General features: G+C 39.4%; 1 long non-coding RNA gene across 1 annotated transcript in view; it reads left to right on the top strand.

Moving 5' to 3' along the window:
* LOC145959484 (uncharacterized) overlaps nt 1-18,237 on the top strand; it is a 72,811-nt gene that overhangs the window by 3,724 nt on the left and 50,850 nt on the right. The window contains exon 2 of the long non-coding RNA XR_014435055.1: nt 4,870-4,962. This is a non-coding gene — a long non-coding RNA (uncharacterized LOC145959484). The remainder of the gene's footprint in view (nt 1-4,869; nt 4,963-18,237) is intronic.

Genomic DNA, 18,237 nt, shown 5'->3' with positions numbered 1-18,237 from the left:
TCGCCTCGTTTATACGACTTTGAATTTTTTTTTATATAATCGTTAATGTTACATAATAGTTATATAATAGTTATATTCGTTATATAATCGTTATATAATCGTTACATTCCCTTGGTCGGAATGCGAGGATAAATTCGTGGAGGTGAGAGTAAACGAAAAAAAAAAAGAGAGGGGGAATGTTATCCCGTAAACTGTATGACACATTTGACTGTCCTGACCGAACTCCCTTTGTTTGCTCGTTCGTTCGTTCAGATTATACGGATGCGCATTCATGTACGGAGCAGGTGCAGGACCGAAGAGAAGAGCGAACGACCGAACGGATCCGGTTCGGGATAAACGCTACGCGAATCCCCCTTTCTCGTTGGCCTGTTCGTATAATATGGAACTAGCTTAAGTCAGTCGTCGGAGTAGCAAAATTAAAAAAAAGCTCCCCTTACTTTTGATTTACTTTAAGGAAAAATTATTCTGATTAATCGGAATCTCATTTCTCAATTGAAAAAAAAATATCAGTTTTCTTATTTTAATGAACACTAAATAAATAAATAAATGCATAATTAAGTAAATAAACACAATAATGATATAATTTAATGCTGCCTATAATAATACGCATAATAAATATCGTGTAATTACATAATAACTCAAATATTCAATTAACCTGATATTTGTTTGAACAATTTGTATATAATAATTATTTTGTTTTATTATTTAATTACAAAAAAAACGAAAGAACGCGACATGAGCACGAGAGCTTTTAAAACACTGAGGGATCCAAAAAAAATTCTATTCGTCTTAAAAATGATCAAACCGTGATTGTTTTAAAGTAGTAAACCAATGAACCGTGTGAAATTCTACGTAATTATCCGGAAGTAATGCTTCGCAAGCGGAACGCCTCCGCAGTCGCTGTTGGCTTAATCGGGACGGCTTCCCTTTTTTTAATTCCGCGTAATATCTGTTCCGGGAACCACCCCTTCTTCAAGGAAATTTGCATTAACCAAAGGACAGGATGTAGACACGGTGCACGATATCTTTTTATACAAAATTATTTACTTTTCTAAATAATAAAATTCCCGTGAATTTTTTCCATATTAAAAAATTGTATAATTATGGTAGAAATATGTATACCTTAATTCAAGCTAATCAGTTTTAATTTAGAGAGATATTTCGTTTTATTAATCTTCTGAAATTTGACTTCGTATATTTTAACCCTAAATAAATATATACGAGTATCGAGCACTTGTTTTTATTTATTTACTTTGTTGGAATATTTGATTTCGACTCATTTGAAAAATTAATCAAGAAAAAAAAGACTCCTTTCTTGAGAAACTTTAATCAGAATTTCTCATCTACTTACATTTTCTTTCAAAACATAATAAGCTCTATTATACTTGGGAAATTAAAAAAATTTCTGTTAATAGAACTGTTAATAGAACCCATTCTAATATGAGTTATGAGTTATACATACAGTTGAATTTTTTATTTCTATATATTTAATACAAAAAATTACATAACTTTCGAATAAAAGTTTAATGGATATAAAATTGGACAAATAAAAATTTAATTCTCATATAATGAATCTAAATTATTTTAAATCTTTCTCTCTCTTGAACATAATATTGAGATACTTTATATAAAAGAATATTAATTAGTATAAATATTTTATTACAAATAGTTTTTTAGAATCTTTGAAATTAAAATTTAAAACATATGCATTATATATATAATGATATCAAACAGATCACTAATTGAAAAAGAGAGAGAGCGATATAAATTAATTTTATTTTTAGACTAATCAATAAAATATAAGTAATGAGAGAATTATTAAAGTAATATCCTAATGAATTAAACGATAAATAATAAGTTAGTTACAAATTGGTTACTTCACATTGCTTTTACTGCTTTTTCATGATAGTTATATAAAATTCATTCGCGAAAATATTGTTAATTACGAACGTGCTCGTATTAATTAGTAGAACATGATCAGTAGAACATCGTACGATTCTTTGGACGTTAATCGCAAGATATGCGCATTTTATTACACGAGTCTCTCAGAAGTCGACTCGATCAACTCTAGTTTTTGTAATTTTCTTTAAATTTTAGTACCAGAGCAACGTGATTAGTATTCTAGTACTAAAATTAAGAAATTAAAAATCGGAATTGATTAGTTTTGCTGGCGATAATATGTATGAAGTAATATAATAAAAGAGCAGCATGTGAAATATTTATATGGTAAATTACGATTCACTCGAAAATCGCGAAAATTTCAAATGCATACGTCGTCGCATTTTACGCTAACATTTTACGGGAACTTTATTTTATGTACTTTATCTCGCATTATAACAAAAGTGAATAAATATATAAGTTGGAATGAAAGATAAATATTCGCGGACGGCGATATCGGAAAATATAGTTTAATTTGTCGACTTTTTGCACGCTACACATTTCGCGAAACGTACATATGTGTAATTAATAAATGATAAACATTTAGTTGTCTATTTTATTATTTATCAATCGTGTGGCGCAAAATTTAGATGCTTGTATATTGATGAATATATTGATGGTATATTTGACATAATACATTTCATCGAAATACATATGATTTCCTAATTATAATATTATTATTAATTATTTATTATTAATATTATTATTAATATTAATATTATTATTATTATATTATGATTATATTATTATTATATTATTATTATATTAATATTAATATTATTATTAATATTATTTTTTCATACGTGTACTTGTTTATTTACGTCACAATATAATTATAATCGATCGTACATAATTATTTATCAGCGAGAAAGATAGCAGCAATATTCGAATGCCAAGAGTGGATCTTATTCCCATCGCAATATAACAAAGTACGCGTATAATTAATATCGGAAGTGTCGTGCGATCGACTATATCTTGCTGATTAGCACGCGCGCGCGCGATCGTAATTAATTCGCGAGTGAGTTTTCGTACATATATTATAAAGGAGCAGCAGGAAAGATAAACGAGATGGGAAAAAGAGCAGGAAGTTGAGGTGATCAATTGATATATTATTATTTTCTTCGTGCATATATTTGTTCTCTTTTTTTCCGTCCTGTTTGATTAATGAAAGTTTATTCCTTTTCCCGCGTTGTTTTCCTTCAAAATAAAATAAAGTATTTACCTATCTTGCGCATATATTCGCTGTCCAATCTCGCTGATATTCATCCACTTAAAAGCTTCCGCAAACAGACGTTTCGCGAAATCATCATAACGCGGCTCGATGGATTAACGCAAAATGTCATTGCGATGTTACGTCTCTATTTGCGTGCGTTTTCGCGAGAATGGAGATCGAAGCTCTTGTTTCTAAATTTAAAAGTCGTGCCTGAGGCAGCCTTCTTTTCGCTCGATTCATCTAGTATCGAAAAGACATCGGCATCTTACGCAGCTTCCTCGGATGTATGTGTTCCTGATGATCCATCCGTAACAATGGCTGCATCCGCCGGGAAAAACGCGTTTCGCATCCGCGCGTGTGTAATTGAAAATGAAAAGATGTATCATTTTCTCGATATGTCGTAAGAAAGATTGGATGTAACGTATCGATATAAGTATATACGAGGATACTCTCGCAATAATCTTCTTGCTCGTGTTTTACGATAACTCAAAGTCTTTGTTATGACGTAGTAAAACAGCAAAAGTCTCTTTCAATTTATTATCCCTTCCTTTTCTTTTTTTTCCCCTTCCCCATTTTTCTCCCGAAAAATCCTGACTGCGTAAGAGATGGCGCGAGACGGGAAACTTTTTAAGGAACGGAAGTAAATTTCCCGGTTAAGACAAATATGTCAGGTGTTACATCCTCGGCGTCACTTTATTTGAAAGGAGGATAGAACAAACAGCCGGTTGGTCAGAGAGGGACTTGGTCAGAGAGAGTGAAAAATTTTTGCCGACCGTACGTCGGAGATAGCCCCGACATACATATTTGCCTGGCAAAAGCTTCGGACTAAAGAGGGTTGGAGAGAGAGAGTCAAAAACAGGGTGGACATATTGTCACAGTGGCATCGCGCCAGTGTTTCTACGGTATCTGAGAACGTAAATTGAATCGTGTATTGGTCGACGATAAATCTGGAAGTTGTCCCACGTGCCATATTTCCATCAACGAAATCTCTCGATCGAATCTCTTGCCTTTTATTTAATTCTGTCTCTGAGAGCGGGAGGGAGACGCATGATTTATTCATTTATTTAGTCGAGAATAATGTTCGCGCGAATTATCGAGCAAATAGAAACGCAATGACAGCCATCTCGGCGATATAGATTGAACGTACAATAGCGTAGGAGAGAAAGATGTATTGCTCGCTACAGATCCCAAATGCAGCGAACCAATCACACGTTCGACATGGCACATTCATGAAATAATTTCCGTCCCTTTGACCGAAATATTAGCAGTCGGATATTCAATGGCGTATGCTCATAACTCTATTTAGCGCCTTTCATTCAACGCGTATGTGTGTATCGGGGGAATAATAAAATTCACACATAGAAAATCAGGTCGCCGTTTAATCAAGCTTGGCCGGCACGGACCAAAAACATATCGTCGAGCATAGTTTCCGCGAATCGATCGCATCGTGTGTACTTGTTTAATTATTCGTTTACGAAATGGACGAGCAATCGATACGATTCCTAATAACTTTGACATTATGATCGGTACCTTTTGCGAAAGCGCCCCAATTATTGTAAACAAGCTCAATCACGACATGAGACATGAAAACTGTCTCGTGGTAATGGACGTTTTGGAAATAATTTCGTTACGTCATTTCTAACAATGTAATATCGTTTGTTTCAATCTGTCTTTAATTGCGCCGTCCCATCTCAATCTTCCCCATTATCTGTCCATAGATGAAACATCTGCCGGCAATTTGAGAAGTTGAAAGGACGAGGCAAGCGACCAGTATCGACAGCAGTTATCAGACGGCAGCTTCCACAGAGACGGTGAGTCTTATTCTTCCTCGATTATTATTATTCTTACGTCGCAATCGCGAGGACGGTAAGAAACGAGACACCGAGGGAAAGGAAATTATTTCGTAAAGAGAAAGAGTATAAATTTCATTCTTTTGTAATACGCGGATGATTACCAGGATTCTTCAAGTAGCCAAGGTGAGCCGAGGGCGCGCTTTTTAAGCTTTCCCGTATTCCCTTGATTTTTCTTGTTGCTCTCTTCTTTTCCTACGCTTCTTTCATCCCCGATCCCGGATCTTTCTTCTCATCCCCTTTCTTTCTCGACAGCGCGTTCTCAAAGAAACGTCTGTTGAATTATTACCCTCAAGAGCGACCAACTCTGGAATTTAACGCACGCACATCGCATGCGAAACGCATCTTTTTCATCGATTTCGCGAGATATTTTCATTTCATTCTCCAAATACTTTTAATAATTAAACGTTAATTTCGCAAAATCGTCATTTCGCGCATTCCAATTTCGAGTAAAGCTCTAAATCCCCAAGATAATGATATTGTTAAATATTGTTAATTACAAAATTGATTGTTTTCGCGCGCATTTTATCTTCTCTATCAAAGGTGAGAGGTTGAAAAAATTTTTTTATACGACTGCAATGACGGACAGAAATCGATAAAGGCGCATAAAAATTTGCCTCGCTCCACTCGATCATTCCATTAGTTTTGACGCTATCACGACGCGATCGGTCTTGACGAGGAGCTTTTTTTCCGCGGCGTTTTTCAAGTCGCGCGAATTAACAGCGGTACCGATTATACGATCCACTTACATCCCGCGTTTTCCCCGCCCCCTCGACAGACAGAGGCGACAGACAGGGCTGTTTCCGGGCCGCGAGCCCATTTTCCGCCCTCCCAAGTACACGCTTCGACGGTTGACGCTCCGGAATATTATCATTCGGCTATAGAGAGCGGTCTCCCATTATCTATTCGCGCTACAACTACTCGAAGCTGCGGCCGCGCCATTAAAACTAACGGAGGTCAATTTGTCTCCGCGCGCCACTCGACCTTGTATTAACATTCGGCGGAATAAACGCCGCTCGAAATCCAATCTCCTCGTTCCTGCGATTGTCAATAACCTTGGTCACGCTGGAGCGTGACTTTGAGACCCTTTTTTGCTTAAAAATGCGATTAAGTAAGCGACTTATGTATGCTCGTCGAATAAAATTATAATCAGACTCGACGGAATCTTGACCAGGACCCAACCTTGTCCATAAAAAACTCGCCTTATTATGCGTAAACGATTTTATATATAAAAAAAGAAGAAATACATATATCAATATATCAGTATGTGAGCAGTATGTAAAGCAGCATGTCGAGGTAAAAAAAAAAAAAAAAGAAATGAGAAGCCGTTTTCCCCATCGCGTTTACTTCAAGTCGCCTTTTATCGCGTCGCTCGTAACGACGCTTTTTACGACTAGTAGACAGGTTTGATCTTTATTAATTTCGTACAATAATGCGCGTTATACCCGAGTACGCCTGCGGCATGCTCGGTAGGGGGAGGTGAGGAAAGAGGGGGAAGGGGGAAAGTGGCGAAGCGAGGGGAGGGAGGGTGGATGGATAAAGACCGCGAATGGAAAAGCCGAGGGTGGAAAAGGAGAGTGGAAAACGACCTGACTCGTTCCTCTCTGTGGTTCGTTTTAATTTTCCGCGCTTTGCCTCCGAAGCGTTCAAACGCTTTACAACGTTGCTCCGCTGCCTATACCCACTTTCTTGCGCCCCCTCCCCCTCCCCCCTCTCTTCTCGCGGCGATCAAAGAGCCCGTCTCCTCGCATCCGCGAGAAGATCGAGCGCGCATCGATGCGTTTCGATAACCGCGACGATAATGTTTTGCGCGCAAGAATCATAGAAAGCGCGTGTCGGAAATTGTTTTTGCGTCAGATGATATCGCGCGCGCGGATCAATCTGCGGATAATGAAAAATAAAAGGAATGGGGAGGAGGGATACAACTCGCTCTCGCTCGTCCGTTCGTAAAGTTATAGATATTTACGAAACGACGATACCCTCCCCTACCCCCCACCCCGAGTGTACATGTACGTCAAGCGACAATAATAACAGTTGCAACGCGCAGTGTAACTGTAACTGCGCTCGCGCTGACGGTCCATAAATCTTGAATTAAGCGCGTGACGGCCACTTGAATTTAATCTACCCGATACTATTAAGATAACACCGTTCCTAATGATAATTTGAGCGTATACAGGGTGTTTCTTAATAAGTGCGAAAAATTTTAGGAGATGATTCTTTGTCGAAAATTAAGGGAGGTTTTTCATATAAACATATACTCCTACATCCCTCCCCGTGGAGTTACACTCCTCCAAAAATGGGGGTAAAAATTAGGTTTTTATTTTTTTCTTGGAAATTTGGAACAGGTTAAAGGAATGAAATTAGGTGGATATTTTCTACTAGTAAAAAAGGTTATTTATTAATATTTTTTTCAGCCCCCCGTATTGTTATAAGGGGATGAAACTGGCAACCCCTATTCAATTTTTTGTTAGAACTTTTTAATGCTTATATGAAAAACCCCCCTAAATTTTCGACAAAGAATCATCTCCTAAAATTTTTCGCACTTATTAAGAAACACCCTATGTGTGTGTGTACGAATACGATTCTCGAAAAGGGGGGGAAAACATTTGGAACGTGAGTACATTCCAGCGGTACTCCTCTCTTTCTCTAGTCGTGGACTCTCTAGCGACGTACTTATACTTTGATGCACTTGGAGCCATTTGGTCGCGGGAGCGTTTCTCGGGCCGTAAAGCAGAAAGAGCCGAAAGTGTATCCGACGAGAGAGACTCGTTAGAGAGAAGAGCGGGGGTGGGGGACGAGAAGGGGAGTCGTAATATCGTAGTCGGGTACTCGTCGCGCGATGTACGACGACAATCAATCAGAATTTTCTCGTCGGTGCACGGACGTTGCATGTACGGTACGTATGTACCTATGTACGTACGTTCCAATTCGGAGACTAAGGGGGGTCGTTGAACTGTTTCCGCGGCGCTGCGTCCAAAAATACATGGGAATTGGGGAGAAGCTGCCCGTGCGCCTGGAAACGTAAACGGACGACAGCAGAGGGATAAAGGCGACAAAGAGAGAAAGAGAGAGAGAGAGAGAGAGAGGGCGAACGGTGTGCAAGATCACAAACGGATGCAGAGAGGATATAGAGGAGAATGTGGAGGAAAACATGCGCCAAGGGAGACGCGCTACTAAAGAGAAATAGAGAACGGCCGGAGGTAGAGAGGAGAAGCGGCGAACAAGGTGGAAAAGCGCATTCCGATGTCGGCGACGAGGCGGCAAGAAGAGAGGAGGGGTGGGGCAGGGGGGGAGGACAGGGCGAAATTTGGGAACTGAAGAGCGATGGAGGAAGAGGGAGACGCGGAGAGGAAGAGAAAGGAGACACGCGGTGGAAGAAGCGCGATGAGAGAACACGGACTCCCCTTCTCCCTCCCCCTCCCCCTCCCCCTCCCCCTCCCCCTCGTCCTCTTTCCCTCGGGTGACAAACAGTGGACCGTAGTCAAGCTAGCGGAGCGACGGTGCGGATGAATATATATCGCGATGCGACTCCTCTTCGCGAAGTTAGGGATTACTCCTTTCTCTCTCTCTCTCTCTTTTTCTCTCTCATCTATTCTTTCCACGCGGTTATTACGGGTGCGCAGACAGTTTTGGACCAAAAAAAAAGAAGAGGAGGGAGGGATGTAAGAATGGGATTTAAAAGTTTCGAACAAAAAGGGAGGAACGAGCGAAAACACGCGAATACTACTGTGCGCTCCGAGCTTACTTCACTTTCGTTTATATTGAATCCCGCCGGTTATCCTGTATAAGGGTAGCGGTCGAAGTTGGCGACTTGAAGAGCGATTTTTTTTTCCTTCTTTTTCTTTTTTTTTCGCTAATTAGGATCCCGTCGATGTTTCAACGGAGCATTGTTTGCGTGTACTTTTAATATTTTCCCTTACTCTTTTTTACTCCGAAACACAGAAATAATCTGCGTATTAATTTGCGAGGAAATATCTGTAAACTCGTTACCCGATGTTTTAGTCTCTTTCAGGACGTACAATCAATTTTTCTCCTGCAGCCAGATACATTGAATCATTACCGAGCCGCAGATGCTCTTAAATTGTAAAAGAATACAGATTATCTTCGAATCTGATTTGCGAAAATCTTGAGAAATAATCAAAGTATCTGTCACCTTTCTATATTATTATAGATTTATAAAGGTACTTCGACTAAAATTGTTGTTTGGAAGCAATCTCAAGAGTGGTTCTTTAAATCTCCTCACAAAAGAATCCGCGCGCGGATTTTTTTTGAGCTTATTGTGTCGAAGGGAGTTACTAAGGAACCGAAGGAGAGAACTGAACTATCTTGAAAATAGAAATAAAAATTTGACGCCCCCAATCTCGTCGATTAGTTACCATCATCTCGCTATTTCCATATATTTGCCGCGAGTGAAAAGTCGAACGTAGATCCTAACGGAGATTTAATACGCGGATGCATCGTGTACTCTTGGAATATGCATCCCAAGAACGTAACACGTCAAGAATGAAATGTGTCGGAATGCAATGATCGAAGGAAAATTGCACCCCAGTATGCCATCATCGCGCATAGCAATAACAATATTACGTATGAAAATGGAGTGGCAGGGGTCGGACACGGGGGGGTCGTTATGTATTTGCCACATCGACGGTGAACTTCAAGTCGATGCATAGTGACGCGAGTAGGGAAGCAAATTGCAGGATGCAACGATGGTCTCTTTAACCGATTTATTTATCTCCTTTTTTTTTTTTGAAGACTCGGTAAATTAAATTTCGGAATAATTTGCTTGAAGAGTGCTTTGTATTTAAAATTTTGAGAAAATTTGGAAATTAAATTTTTAAAAGATCAAAGTAAAATTTTTAAATTGTAGGGAATTTCTTGCCGATCAGGGAAATTACATGGTTATTAGATCTTTTTTTAAACTTCTCTTGTAAATGTATCTTTCGAATGAGATGTGTGGGAGAGCAGAAATGCGCGAATAGACTCGAATCGCGTTCAGAGATGAAACCATAGTGCGATACTCGGGGTAGACGGAATCATATCAACCAAGTTTAGTCTCTACGAGACGTTTGAAAATTTGCGCTTATACTACACCTTCGATGTAGTCGTCGCGTAATTCTACAGCTCAAAGGGGAAAGAGACTGTGTGTAGACTGAATCGAAACTTTGGTTCCTGCCGTTTCAACTTGGTCTCGATGTCTCGAATGCACTTCGTCTCAATCTTCCATCTCCTCGACGGTCTGATACAGTGATCGTCAACTTTTTCGATTATCGTACTTTCGAATTCACTTTGAGCCGTCGACCTGGAGGAGCCCTGGGAGATTCAAGGCTGGAAAGAACCTTCGAAAACACCTACGTCTTTCCTATACCAGCCATTTACCATGGAAATTGCTTCGCTTGTATACAGACTAATGTGCAACAGAGGAATTCCAGCCTTCTCGCGTCTCGCACTTACAAATGACAATTACAAATTATAATTTAAATTAACTGACGCGACGCTTATTTCCAAGTGTAGTTTCTAGGATCGAATTGACTAGCTATTTAATTTTAAACCGCTCGTGTTTGGCGTCGAACTGTTATCGCGACAGTCGTCGCGCGGAATAAATGCCGGCTGTTATTTCTTCCACGTAGACGGAATCGGCCAACGATCGCCCTAATGCGGTCGGGCTATAATGTCGCCGTGAAATTAGATCGCTCGCAATAAATTAAATCGTAGCGCGAACGACGGAAGGCGCAAAATGGAGATGGAAAGCGCGCGCGCGCGCGACTCCGCTAAAGTTCTTAACTGCGGCTCCGTAACTAAGTTGCCACCGGGCTCGTTTGGAACTTAACCGATGAATAACTGCAAAATAATCAGCTTAAATATTCATGCTCCGCGTTCGCCGTCGCTGTAGTTTGTCCCTTGATGCCGCCAAAACTTCATTACTCCTCTTTTTCCACTAGTCCCCTTTTCGAGATATGACAGAGATACCATCTTTTATTTGTGTGTATAATCCATTTTAATCTTTAAATGCGTTTCGAAAAATACGTTGGACTCAAAAAAAATATGAGAGTTGAAGAATATTATCTAGAGCGTTCAATAATATTGTGTTCGATAATTTGAGTTAAACTGATTAAATTTTGACTTAGAGAGAGAGAGAGAGAGAGAGAGAGAGAGAGAGAGAGAGAGAGAAAGAGGAGAGGGAAATTTTATTCCAATATTACACGTTATTTTCATATTGTATGAAATATATACTCTTTCGTATTTTCGACATTTCCATGCTATTTTCAACTTTAGACATCCATTTCCTTCCATTTTCTCGTTGGATAATTCGTCTCTTGATGCCATCAATGTTACTTCTCTTTTTTCACTAACCTGCTTTCCAAGAGATATGACAGAGACGCTTTCATATATATTTGTATGTATAAATAATCCATTTTAATCTTTAAATGGACACGTTTCGAAGTACATTGGATTGAAAAAATATGGGAATCAAAGAAGAGATAATATTTATGGTTTACAGCTGTTTCGCTATAAATTGCTATGCAAAGAATGACAATAAGGATAATTGTTCAAGAATTAGAAGAAGATAAGCTTTTTTTCTTTTTTTAAGAAAATCTCAATTTTTCTTTTGTGGCTCACGACAATATTGTCTCCCTCGACAGTTCGAGTTGAATACAAGGAGTAGACAAAATAATGTGACACCTGAAAAATATACTATATCTGTTTATTAATAAGATATTGGGCCACCATTTGACTTTAATACAGCTTCAATTCTCCTTGGAATAGAATCGTACATTTTTTAAATAGTCAGTGGAATATTGTCCTCAGTGAAATATTGTCCCATTCTTTTATCAAAATGTCTGCCAATCGCTTTAGAGATGTTGGAGGAGGAAATATCTGCTTCTCACTCTCTTTCCCAAAACTGCCCACAGTTCAATGATCCAATGATATTTAAATCAAGTAATTGTGCCGGTCAGAGAAGATGTTGAAGTACAATTTGATGCAAATCAAGATTTTCTAGCTAGGTGTATGGATGACGTTGAAATAATGCCATCTTGAAAAATGGCATTATTTGATAGAAGAATGGGACAATATTCCATTGGAGACTATTTAAAAATTGTATGATTCTATCCCAAGGAGGATTGAAGCTGTATTAAAGGCAAATGATGGCTCAATATCAAATATAGTATTTATTTTTCTGGTGTTCATTATTTTGTCCATCTCCTGTAGATTACAAGACTCTAACTTAGAAATTAGATTCCAATGAACCGGGCTATTAGCCTGGAACCCTAAAACATACACAAATCTCTCGCGATTTGACATCTTCCGTGCTACTTTCGATCTTAAATACTCCGTTCCAACCTTCCCCAGCACGACTCGCTCGATTTGCCGCAGGATGTAATACCGGCGCCGGCCGAACCGTATAGTTCGAAGGAGAAGATTGCAGAGTTGGAAGCCTCGTTTCCAGCGGGCTACAACAAAGGATCTCCGCTTGAATGTTAGGTGTACGCCTTCGCTCTCGTTGATAATTACGATATCTCCTGACGTGTACAAATCATTTCGCGTTCCGTTAAACTGTCACTTTAACACCGTGTAATTCATCAAAAGGATATACCGAGTATTACGTAATTACGTAATTTGCGCTTGAGCGGCGTAGGATGGGAGACGCGAAATTGTAATATTCCATATGTGCGTGAAATGCAATTAAGTTTAGTCGGCCGATTAGAGGTCTCTTTCGTTTGTCTCGCTCGCGATTTAGTATGGTATGGTTTACAGCGAAGCGAGTCGAACTTAACAACATCGAGCAGCGAGTTTACCGTTTGCTTAGATTCCTCCTGGTTTTTGTGCCTCTCGACTTCCTAGGCGGAGTCATTGACTGTACGCCATTTAATATCGCCGCAGGAGCTGATACGATGGGTTTTCTATCAGTGACTCTCACGTTTTCCTCAATATTTTATCTCTCTTTTTTGTAAAAAATTTCGATACTCATCTTTAATTCAACGGCTCGTGATTGATAAAAAAAATTTTGGTCCTACGTTTAATTCCTCAAACATTTTTTAGAATATTAATTAAGAAATGGAATCTGTTTTCAATTAAATCACTTGAATTGTACAAATTACTACTTTTATTGTATGGGCTATAAATGCCAGTTCATGATTATCTTTCATATTGGAATTAATATAGCATTTAATATTTTAAAATAATTGAATTTTGTATATATGTATTCAATTGGAAGTTTAAATCAATTAAAAATTGCCTTAAAAAAGGTCTTAATGCGATACAGTTTTAAGTCCCTTATTTCTAGTCTTTTTTATGTAGAATTTTTAAGTATATTAAATAATCTCTTACTTATAAAATAAACAATTGCAATTTCCTCCAATACTCATTTTTAATTCATTCTTAACTCAAGTGGCTAATTAACCAAAAAATTTAAAAATTTCTATATTTAATTCCTAGAACATTTTTAGAAATATTAAGAAATGGAATCTCTCCTTCCAAAATAAATATCTCGAATTTTACAAATTATTTTGGAAGGTTTTTATGTGGAACATAAATACTAATTCACGATCATCTTTCACATATCAGAATTGATATATCTAATATTTAAAAACGATGGGATTAAAGATCGAATGAAATGAGTTGTATGGTTACGATACACGACTTCTTTCGTTGATACCGCAAAGATCAGAGTTAATATTGCTCTGTTTGGTTTCAGTAAATACCCGCTATCGACCCGTCCTTGCGAAAAAAATCCGAAAAGAGATAAAATCTGCGCGAGGTAAGTAGGGCGGAGGCACGATTTATCGTACATCAAAACCGATTAGCGATCGTAATCCGCTCCGTTTCTCCGTCTGAGATCACTGGCGGTATCGCTGATGCAGCTGGATCGTTTATCACGCGAGGAGGAAAGCAGTCGGAGCGGATCAGTGGCTCTCATTCGTGCGGTTATTCCCTTATGATGTCCCGGTTCGTCGCGGAAAACAGGGCTCCGCGTCCGGTTGAGGTTGATCGTTTATCAAAGGACGATCCGATGGCGGAAGCGTTTGCGGGACTTTTCTTAAGAGACCGAGAAAGAGAGAGAGAGAGAGAGAAGGAGAGAACGATCGCAAAACCTTGTCGACTTCTCAGACTCGGAGAAGGAACAGTGGACGTACGTGTTGCGTACGTATCATAAATAATTGCAGCTCTCTTCATAATAATAATGGTCGCGAGTCATTTTCGTTAATGAGAATCGCTTCTCCCCATGAAAACGACGACTTGCGGAACGAAGCTAAGTTCGGCGTAGATTTATTCGCGTACGTGAGGTTTAATCAACAAATGGATGTTACTCATGTCGTGTGACACGCCATTGGACGGTTCGAGGGATTGAATTTTTGCAACCGCCAGCGCGCGGAAGGGGAGGGGGGAGCTAACGCGAGGGGGAAGTTTTATGCGTTCTATTAACAATAGGGTCTTATTTTTAACTGATTAAAATTCCTTCGCGATTATTACGGTCCCTTCTCGTCGCCGGAATAATAAAACTCATGTGGAACGTTTATTCTTGAAAATAAAAGTATCTTGTATTCTACCCGACTTATATATAAATCTGCCGGATTTGGACTAGAGCTTAATGTACTCGATCACACTTCAATTAGAAAACGCTCCAAGAATATTCGAGCATCTATAAATTTGTTAAATTACATTCTTTATATAAATGATTCTAGGATAATTTATATTTTTATAAATATAGGTTATAAAGAGAATATTCTTTAAATTATAAATCTATTTAGGAGCACTTTAAAGTGTCATTAGCTTAAATGCGAGTTATTTTTCTTGCCGCAAGTTATAAATTTAAATTTTATTCATTCTTTATTATATAGGGTATTTCTTAACAAGTGTGAAAAATTTTAGATGATTTTTTGTCGAAAATTAAGAGGGATTTTTCATATAAACATATACTCCTACATCCCTCCCTGTGGAGTTACTCATGAATCACTCCTCCAAAAATGGGGGTAAAAATTAAGTTTTTATTTTTTTTCTCAAATTTGGAACAAGTTAAAGAAATGAAATTAGATGGATATTTTCTACTAGTAAAGAAGTTATTTATTAATATTTTTTTCAGCCTCCCCTATTGTTATAAGGGGATGAAACTAGCAACCCTTATTCAATTTTTTATTAGAACTTTTCAATGAGCCGGATATGATCATCTAAAAATATGCATTAAAAAGTTTGATTTATTTAGAAACTGCTTTATTTCTTTTATTTTTTTCATAAAATCAGTAATTTTCAAGAAAAAAAATAAAATACATTATCGTGCACAGCACGATGCTAAATAGCATAGGTTTCGAATTACGAGAAGTTAAATTTTAAAATAAAAATAAAATTAATGTAAATGTTGGAAAAATTGGAACAAAAACAAAATTATAATAAAACCTAAAAACCTAAAAAATAAATAATTCGATAAATCGAAGCACGTGGTTTAGAAAAAAAACAGCGATTTGCATATTAATATTACATCATAAGTATCAATTATACCTAACTTGAGTAAAAAATATAATTGATGGTTGGGCTTATGACGTGTATATTTCGGCTTATCTTAAGTATACAAAACAAAATAGCTCGCAAAAATATAAATTTCAGATTACACGAATGTATCCGATTTTTTTTGTACGTTCTTACAGCGGAAACTTGGTAGTTGAGCTTGTGCTTTACTTCATAAATAATGTAAGGGGAAAAACTCGACTTTCGTTGCAATATTTAAATTCTACGTCTTATCGCAAGATGCATTTCCAAGTTTCGCCCCGTTCTGTCTGCCTCTCTTTCTATTTAGGATCCCTTTTTTCCCTCGCATATTAAATTGCCAGAAACACAGCGAGGATGATTGCGAAAATTCGAGCTTGATGCATCGTCAATTTGTATCACCGTAAGAGGAAAAAAGAAAGAAAATTAACCGCGCTCACTTTTACATTCCGAACATGAATCTTTGTCTGTTCCGCCACTTCCGTTCCACACGCGTGCAATCGTAGTCGAATTCGTCGAGCAGGGCTGGAATTTCCGATGACAATCGACACGCGACGCACAGAACCCTCCTCCCTTTGCCCATCACGTAAATATCCCAGGTGACGCGACCCTTCATGACATCGCCGGTGTTGTTCGCGCCCTTCTCTTCGAACTCCTCCTCGCCTTTTAGGGAGTTCATCGCCGGCTGTCGGAATCTGTCTTTTGTCGTCGCGCCGACACACCCGGTATGTCCTCTCGCCAACTAAGAATAACTCGCTCGTCTTAAGACTCGCACGAAATAAAAGCTTTCGGGAGGGCGCGAGAGTATTTTTCCCGGGAGTGGAGCAGCCGATCTCCACGTGCGTCCGTATCCGGATTCGCGCCGGATGTGAGGATTGGGAAGAAGAGGAGGCGAGACGGACAGACTTGGGGGGGGAGGGGGGGAGGCGCGGAAATGAAGGGTGGTCTAAAATTACTGGCTCGTAGACGACGATTCGTCGTCGCTCTTGGATTCTTCCCTCTTGGCTAACGACGAGACTCCTCACCAGGAGTGACTCCCTACCCATAATTCTCGGGCGATAAAACTCCCCCTCTCTCCTCCTACGCAGAGTCGTTTCTCTCCGGGGATACTTTGGAAATAGATGCATGCCCGTTCTTTTCTTTTATGCGTCCTTCTTTTTTTTCTCATTCGCGAATCACAGAGTCCTGCGAGTATCCTTTGCCGCCCCGATTCCTCGGGAAGGAATTTAATGGCCGGCTATACTCGCTATTACTCCCGCTCGAATTTTAAAAGGTCGTGAATTCTTCTCGTTAAGGGACCCTTTTCGAGCGCGAGATTTTATTTTAGCGCATCGACGGAAGTGCGATCCCCAGGAAGGAAGGAAGTAGGTCCTAATTAATCCAGACACGCTCTATAATTAGCGCCGTGTCTGAACAAACGACCTCGAGTTTTCTTTCCCCGGATTCACTTGCAAAATAAATCGCAAGCATTTATACGGAATATAGTTTCAAAGAGAGTAATCACGGAATAATAAACTTTCCTTCGGAAACTCCGGATCCCGTCGATATTATGCAAACTTGAAATTTCTGCGTGCGGTCGAGATATTAAATACAAATGTTTGTCGAGCAAAATGGACACGTCTCATTCTGAAATATTCAATTGCGCGAATGAAATGAATCAAAGTTTCAGTTTTCTTCATATTGATTCGTTAAAAGAAAGAGGCAAAAATTCCACCCCCTACACGAGCACCCTCTTCACGCTTGGATTAATAAGAGACTTTTATTTCTTCTTTTTTTTTTTACGACACTTTTCCGCCACGTCTATATAAAACATTAAAGAGTGCAGCCAATACCTTAGAAGGTAAATCCACGCGCGGGACAATAAATAGATCGAATGGAAGAATATGTCGAGGGCAATGGTATGTGTGCGTGCGATACACGAGGTGTAGGTCGGAAAGAGCCGTGGAATACGTCGTCGTCGAAGAGAATGGGGGCGACGAAAGTCATAGTCATAAAGAACTCGCAATTCATACCGCATGTTTCGCCGATACGACGCGCTGTCGCGCCCGGAGAAACGTACCATGCGAATTTGAAAATGTGTCTATAAGTATATACCTATAGCACCGCCGGCTATAAATAACGGTCATAAATGTAGATTTGCGAGTTAATAAATTTGCGCGCGGCTGCGGCGGGGGAGCTCGGGGGCGGGTTGGGGGGGGTAGAGCGGGGGACGCGTTCCATACACGGGGTGTGACGGAAAAGACGTAAAGGAGTCGCTGGCTCCAAATCCGAAGGGAGAGATTCTTAGAAATCATCGCTCGCAAAATTTCGCGCTATCTCTCGTAAACCACCCCCACCCCCACCCCTTGTTGTACGCGACTCATTTTTGATCCGACTCATCCGTATTGACGCAGTTTGGCGCATCGTTTACATCGTTTACAGCGCCCATTTGAATTCGATATCAATTTATACATCCGCGATATATAGGCTCGCGGGGATAATCTTCGGCCGTGGCGCCAAACATTAATTAACGTCAACGAAATCGCCGGGATTATTTCTCCGACACTTCGGCGGGGTCGAAACGAATTTGCGTTTACGCAAATCGTCGCTCGTTGCCGGCGATATTCTGATCGATGCACACACCGGTCGATTAATAGCCATCGACGGGAGGGGTGGCTGGCCCGCGGGGGTGATGGTGGCCATTTAGATCGCGAGGCGGTCGCTAATAGAATCGAAAGTGAGTCGTTCTGTCAATTCCATTATTAAGCCGCCGTCGGC

Source organism: Camponotus vicinus, unplaced genomic scaffold (genome assembly GCF_025532165.1).
Source record: "Camponotus vicinus isolate PSW18456_S1 unplaced genomic scaffold, iyCamVici1.0 SCAF_1, whole genome shotgun sequence".
In the NCBI taxonomy this organism is placed as follows: domain Eukaryota; kingdom Metazoa; phylum Arthropoda; class Insecta; order Hymenoptera; family Formicidae; genus Camponotus; species Camponotus vicinus.
This window is presented reverse-complemented; position numbering and strand designations above follow the sequence as displayed.